Source organism: Hemiscyllium ocellatum, assembly GCF_020745735.1.
Source record: "Hemiscyllium ocellatum isolate sHemOce1 chromosome 41 unlocalized genomic scaffold, sHemOce1.pat.X.cur. SUPER_41_unloc_9, whole genome shotgun sequence".
Lineage (NCBI taxonomy): Eukaryota > Metazoa > Chordata > Chondrichthyes > Orectolobiformes > Hemiscylliidae > Hemiscyllium > Hemiscyllium ocellatum.
In genome coordinates this window covers 49,279-55,749 of record NW_026867579.1, presented here as the reverse complement: position 1 = coordinate 55,749, position 6,471 = coordinate 49,279, and the positions used below count along the sequence as shown (strand labels likewise).

The 6,471-nt window shown below is 40.8% G+C and overlaps 1 protein-coding gene across 1 annotated transcript in view; it reads left to right on the top strand.

The window, feature by feature from the left end:
* Positions 1-850: 850 nt before the first annotated feature.
* The window catches only part of LOC132808904 (histone-lysine N-methyltransferase SETD1A-like), a gene marked incomplete at its 3' end in the record, with an annotated part of 54,060 nt that continues 48,439 nt past the window's right edge, over positions 851-6,471 (top strand). Inside the window, exon 1 of the mRNA XM_060822322.1 lies at positions 851-863. The remainder of the gene's footprint in view (positions 864-6,471) is intronic.

Below are 6,471 nucleotides of genomic sequence, written 5' to 3'. Positions count from 1 at the left end.
CCGTACGGTGTGTTACAGTGTAGAGAGACCCCGAGAGAGAGAGAGAGAGAGAGAGAGAGAGCCCGGTAATATTTATATATAATATAGTGTTACAGTGTGTAATATCACCGTACGGTGTGTTACAGTGTAGAGAGACCCCGATAGAGAGAGAGAGAGAGAGAGAGAGAGCCCGGTAATATATATATATAATATAGTGTTACAGTGTGTAATATCACCGTACGGTGTGTTACAGTGTAGAGAGACCCCGATAGAGAGAGAGAGAGAGAGAGAGCCCGGTAATATTTATATATAATATAGTGTTACAGTGTGTAATATCACCGTACGGTGTGTTACAGTGTAGAGAGACCCCGATAGAGAGAGAGAGAGACAGAGCCCGGTAATATTTATATATAATATAGTGTTACAGTGTGTAATATCACCGTACGGTGTGTTACAGTGTAGAGAGACCCCGATAGAGAGAGAGAGAGAGAGAGAGCCCGGTAATATTTATATATAATATAGTGTTACAGTGTGTAATATCACCGTACGGTGTGTTACAGTGTAGAGAGACCCCGATAGAGAGAGAGAGAGAGAGAGCCCGGTAATATTTATATATAATATAGTGTTACAGTGTGTAATATCACCGTACGGTGTGTTACAGTGTAGAGAGACCCCGATAGAGAGAGAGAGAGAGAGAGAGCCCGGTAATATTTATATATAATATAGTGTTACAGTGTGTAATATCACCGTACGGTGTGTTACAGTGTAGAGAGACCCCGATAGAGAGAGAGAGAGAGAGAGAGAGCCCGGTAATATTTATATATAATATAGTGTTACAGTGTGTAATATCACCGTACGGTGTGTTACAGTGTAGAGAGAGCCCGGTAATATTTATATATAATATAGTGTTACAGTGTGTAATATCACCGTACGGTGTGTTACAGTGTAGAGAGACCCCGATAGAGAGAGAGAGAGCCCGGTAATATTTATATATAATATAGTGTTACAGTGTGTAATATCACCGTACGGTGTGTTACAGTGTAGAGAGACCCGATAGAGAGAGAGGGAGAGAGAGAGCCCGGTAATATTTATATATAATATAGTGTTACAGTGTGTAATATCACCGTACGGTGTGTTACAGTGTAGAGAGACCCCGATAGAGAGAGAGAGAGAGAGAGAGAGAGCCCGGTAATATTTATATATAATATAGTGTTACAGTGTTTAATATCACCGTACGGTGTGTTACAGTGTAGAGAGACCCCGATAGAGAGAGAGAGAGAGCGCCCGGTAATATTTATATATAATATAGTGTTACAGTGTGTATTATCACCGTACGGTGTGTTACAGTGTAGAGAGACCCCGATAGAGAGAGAGAGAGAGAGAGAGAGCCCGGTAATATTTATATATAATATAGTGTTACAGTGTGTAATATCACCGTACGGTGTGTTACAGTGTAGAGAGACCCCGATATAGAGAGAGAGAGAGAGAGAGAGAGCCCGGTAATATTTATATATAATATAGTGTTACAGTGTGTAATATCACCGTACGGTGTGTTACAGTGTAGAGAGACCCCGATAGAGAGAGAGAGAGAGAGCCCGGTAATATTTATATATAATATAGTGTTACAGTGTGTAATATCACCGTACGGTGTGTTACAGTGTAGAGAGACCCCGATAGAGAGAGAGAGAGAGAGAGAGCCCGGTAATATTTATATATAATATAGTGTTACAGTGTGTAATATCACCGTACGGTGTGTTACAGTGTAGAGAGACCCCGATAGAGAGAGAGAGAGAGAGAGAGAGCCCGGTAATATTTATATATAATATAGTGTTACAGTGTGTAATATCACCGTACGGTGTGTTACAGTGTAGAGAGACCCCGATAGAGAGAGAGAGAGAGAGAGAGAGCCCGGTAATATTTATATATAATATAGTGTTACAGTGTGTAATATCACCGTACGGTGTGTTACAGTGTAGAGAGACCCCGATAGAGAGAGAGAGAGAGAGAGAGAGAGCCCGGTAATATTTATATATAATATAGTGTTACAGTGTGTAATATCACCGTACGGTGTGTTACAGTGTAGAGAGACCCCGATAGAGAGAGAGAGAGAGAGAGAGAGAGCCCGGTAATATTTATATATATATAGTGTTACAGTGTGTAATATCACCGTACGGTGTGTTACAGTGTAGAGAGACCCCGATAGAGAGAGAGAGAGAGAGAGAGAGAGCCCGGTAATATTTATATATAATATAGTGTTACAGTGTGTAATATCACCGTACGGTGTGTTACAGTGTAGAGAGACCCCGATAGAGAGAGAGAGAGAGAGAGAGAGAGCCCGGTAATATTTATATATAATATAGTGTTACAGTGTGTAATATCACCGTACGGTGTGTTACAGTGTAGAGAGACCCCGATAGAGAGAGAGAGAGAGAGAGAGCCCGGTAATATTTATATATAATATAGTGTTACAGTGTGTAATATCACCGTACGGTGTGTTACAGTGTAGAGAGACCCCGATAGAGAGAGAGAGAGAGAGAGAGAGCCCGGTAATATTTATATATAATATAGTGTTACAGTGTGTAATATCACCGTACGGTGTGTTACAGTGTAGAGAGACCCCGATAGAGAGAGAGAGCCCGGTAATATTTATATATAATATAGTGTTACAGTGTGTAATATCACCGTACGGTGTGTTACAGTGTAGAGAGACCCCGATAGAGAGAGAGAGAGAGAGAGCCCGGTAATATTTATATATATATAGTGTTACAGTGTGTAATATCACCGTACGGTGTGTTACAGTGTAGAGAGACCCCGATAGAGAGAGAGAGAGAGAGAGAGAGCCCGGTAATATTTATATATAATATAGTGTTACAGTGTGTAATATCACCGTACGGTGTGTTACAGTGTAGAGAGACCCCGATAGAGAGAGAGAGAGAGAGCCCGGTAATATTTATATATAATATAGTGTTACAGTGTGTAATATCACCGTACGGTGAGTTACAGTGTAGAGAGACCCAGATAGAGAGAGAGAGAGAGAGAGCCCGGTAATATTTATATATAATATAGTGTTACAGTGTGTAATATCACCGTACGGTGTGTTACAGTGTAGAGAGACCCCGAGAGAGAGAGAGAGAGAGAGAGAGAGAGCCCGGTAATATTTATTTATAATATAGTGTTACAGTGTGTAATATCACCGTACGGTGTGTTACAGTGTAGAGAGACCCGATAGAGAGAGAGAGCGAGAGAGAGAGCCCGGTAATATTTATATATAATATAGTGTTACAGTGTGTAATATCACCGTACGGTGTGTTACAGTGTAGAGAGACCCCGATAGAGAGAGAGAGAGAGGAGAGAGAGCCCGGTAATATTTATATATAAGATAGTGTTACAGTGTGTAATATCACCGTACGGTGTGTTACAGTGGAGAGAGACCCCGATAGAGAGAGAGAGAGAGAGAGCCCGGTAATATTTATATATAATATAGTGTTACAGTGTGTAATATCACCGTACGGTGTGTTACAGTGTAGAGAGACCCCGATAGAGAGAGAGAGAGAGAGAGAGCCCGGTAATATTTATATATAATATAGTGTTACAGTGTGTAATATCACCGTACGGTGTGTTACAGTGTAGAGAGACCCCGATAGAGAGAGAGAGAGAGCCCGGTAATATTTATATATAATATAGTGTTACAGTGTGTAATATCACCGTACGGTGTGTTACAGTGTAGAGAGACCCGATAGAGAGAGAGAGAGAGAGAGAGAGAGCCCGGTAATATTTATATATAATATAGTGTTACAGTGTGTAATATCACCGTACGGTGTGTTACAGTGTAGAGAGACCCCGATAGAGAGAGAGAGAGAGAGAGAGCCCGGTAATATTTATATATAATATAGTGTTACAGTGTGTAATATCACCGTACGGTGTGTTACAGTGTAGAGAGACCCCGATAGAGAGAGAGAGAGAGAGAGAGCCCGGTAATATTTATATATAATATAGTGTTACAGTGTGTAATATCACCGTACGGTGTGTTACAGTGTAGAGAGACCCCGATAGAGAGAGAGAGAGAGAGAGCCCGGTAATATTTATATATAATATAGTGTTACAGTGTGTAATATCACCGTACGGTGTGTTACAGTGTAGAGAGACCCCGATAGAGAGAGAGAGAGAGAGAGAGCCCGGTAATATTTATATATAATATAGTGTTACAGTGTGTAATATCACCGTACGGTGTGTTACAGTGTAGAGAGACCCCGATAGAGAGAGAGAGAGAGAGAGAGAGCCCGGTAATATTTATATATAATATAGTGTTACAGTGTGTAATATCACCGTACGGTGTGTTACAGTGTAGAGAGACCCCGATAGAGAGAGAGAGAGAGAGCCCGGTAATATTTATATATAATATAGTGTTACAGTGTGTAATATCACCGTACGGTGTGTTACAGTGTAGAGAGACCCCGATAGAGAGAGAGAGAGAGAGAGCCCGGTAATATTTATATATAATATAGTGTTACAGTGTGTAATATCACCGTACGGTGTGTTACAGTGTAGAGAGACCCCGATAGAGAGAGAGAGAGAGAGAGCCCGGTAATATTTATATATAATATAGTGTTACAGTGTGTAATATCACCGTACGGTGTGTTACAGTGTAGAGAGACCCCGATAGAGAGAGAGAGAGAGAGCCCGGTAATATTTATATATAATATAGTGTTACAGTGTGTAATATCACCGTACGGTGTGTTACAGTGTAGAGAGACCCCGATAGAGAGAGAGAGAGAGAGAGAGAGAGCCCGGTAATATTTATATATAATATAGTGTTACAGTGTGTAATATCACCGTACGGTGTGTTACAGTGTAGAGAGACCCCGATAGAGAGAGAGAGAGAGAGAGAGCCCGGTAATATTTATATATAATATAGTGTTACAGTGTGTAATATCACCGTACGGTGTGTTACAGTGTAGAGAGACCCCGATAGAGAGAGAGAGAGAGAGCCCGGTAATATTTATATATAATATAGTGTTACAGTGTGTAATATCACCGTACGGTGTGTTACAGTGTAGAGAGACCCCGAGAGAGAGAGAGAGAGAGAGAGCCCGGTAATATTTATATATAATATAGTGTTACAGTGTGTAATATCACCGTACGGTGTGTTACAGTGTAGAGAGACCCCGATAGAGAGAGAGAGAGAGAGCCCGGTAATATTTATATATAATATAGTGTTACAGTGTGTAATATCACCGTACGGTGTGTTACAGTGTAGAGAGACCCCGATAGAGAGAGAGAGAGAGAGAGCCCGGTAATATTTATATATAATATAGTGTTACAGTGTGTAATATCACCGTACGGTGTGTTACAGTGTAGAGAGACCCCGATAGAGAGAGAGAGAGAGAGAGAGAGCCCGGTAATATTTATATATAATATAGTGTTACAGTGTGTAATATCACCGTACGGTGTGTTACAGTGTAGAGAGACCCCGATAGAGAGAGAGAGAGAGAGAGCCCGGTAATATTTATATATAATATAGTGTTACAGTGTGTAATATCACCGTACGGTGTGTTACAGTGTAGAGAGACCCCGATAGAGAGAGAGAGAGAGAGAGAGAGAGCCAGGTAATATTTATATATAATATAGTGTTACAGTGTGTAATATCACCGTACGGTGTGTTACAGTGTAGAGAGACCCCGATAGAGAGAGAGAGAGAGAGAGAGAGCCCGGTAATATTTATATATAATATAGTGTTACAGTGTGTAATATCACCGTACGGTGTGTTACAGTGTAGAGAGACCCCGATAGAGAGAGAGAGAGAGAGAGCCCGGTAATATTTATATATAATATAGTGTTACAGTGTGTAATATCACCGTACGGTGTGTTACAGTGTAGAGAGACCCCGATAGAGAGAGAGAGAGAGAGAGCCCGGTAATATTTATATATAATATAGTGTTACAGTGTGTAATATCACCGTACGGTGTGTTACAGTGTAGAGAGACCCCGATAGAGAGAGAGAGAGAGAGAGCCCGGTAATATTTATATATAATATAGTGTTACAGTGTGTAATATCACCGTACGGTGTGTTACAGTGTAGAGAGACCCCGATAGAGAGAGAGAGAGAGAGAGCCCGGTAATATTTATATATAATATAGTGTTACAGTGTGTAATATCACCGTACGGTGTGTTACAGTGTAGAGAGACCCCGATAGAGAGAGAGAGAGAGAGAGAGCCCGGTAATATTTATATATAATATAGTGTTACAGTGTGTAATATCACCGTACGGTGTGTTACAGTGTAGAGAGACCCCGAGAGAGAGAGAGAGAGAGAGAGCCCGGTAATATTTATATATAATATAGTGTTACAGTGTGTAATATCACCGTACGGTGTGTTACAGTGTAGAGAGACCCCGATAGAGAGAGAGAGAGAGAGAGAGAGCCCGGTAATATTTATATATAATATAGTGTTACAGTGTGTAATATCACCGTACGGTGTGTTACAGTGTAGAGA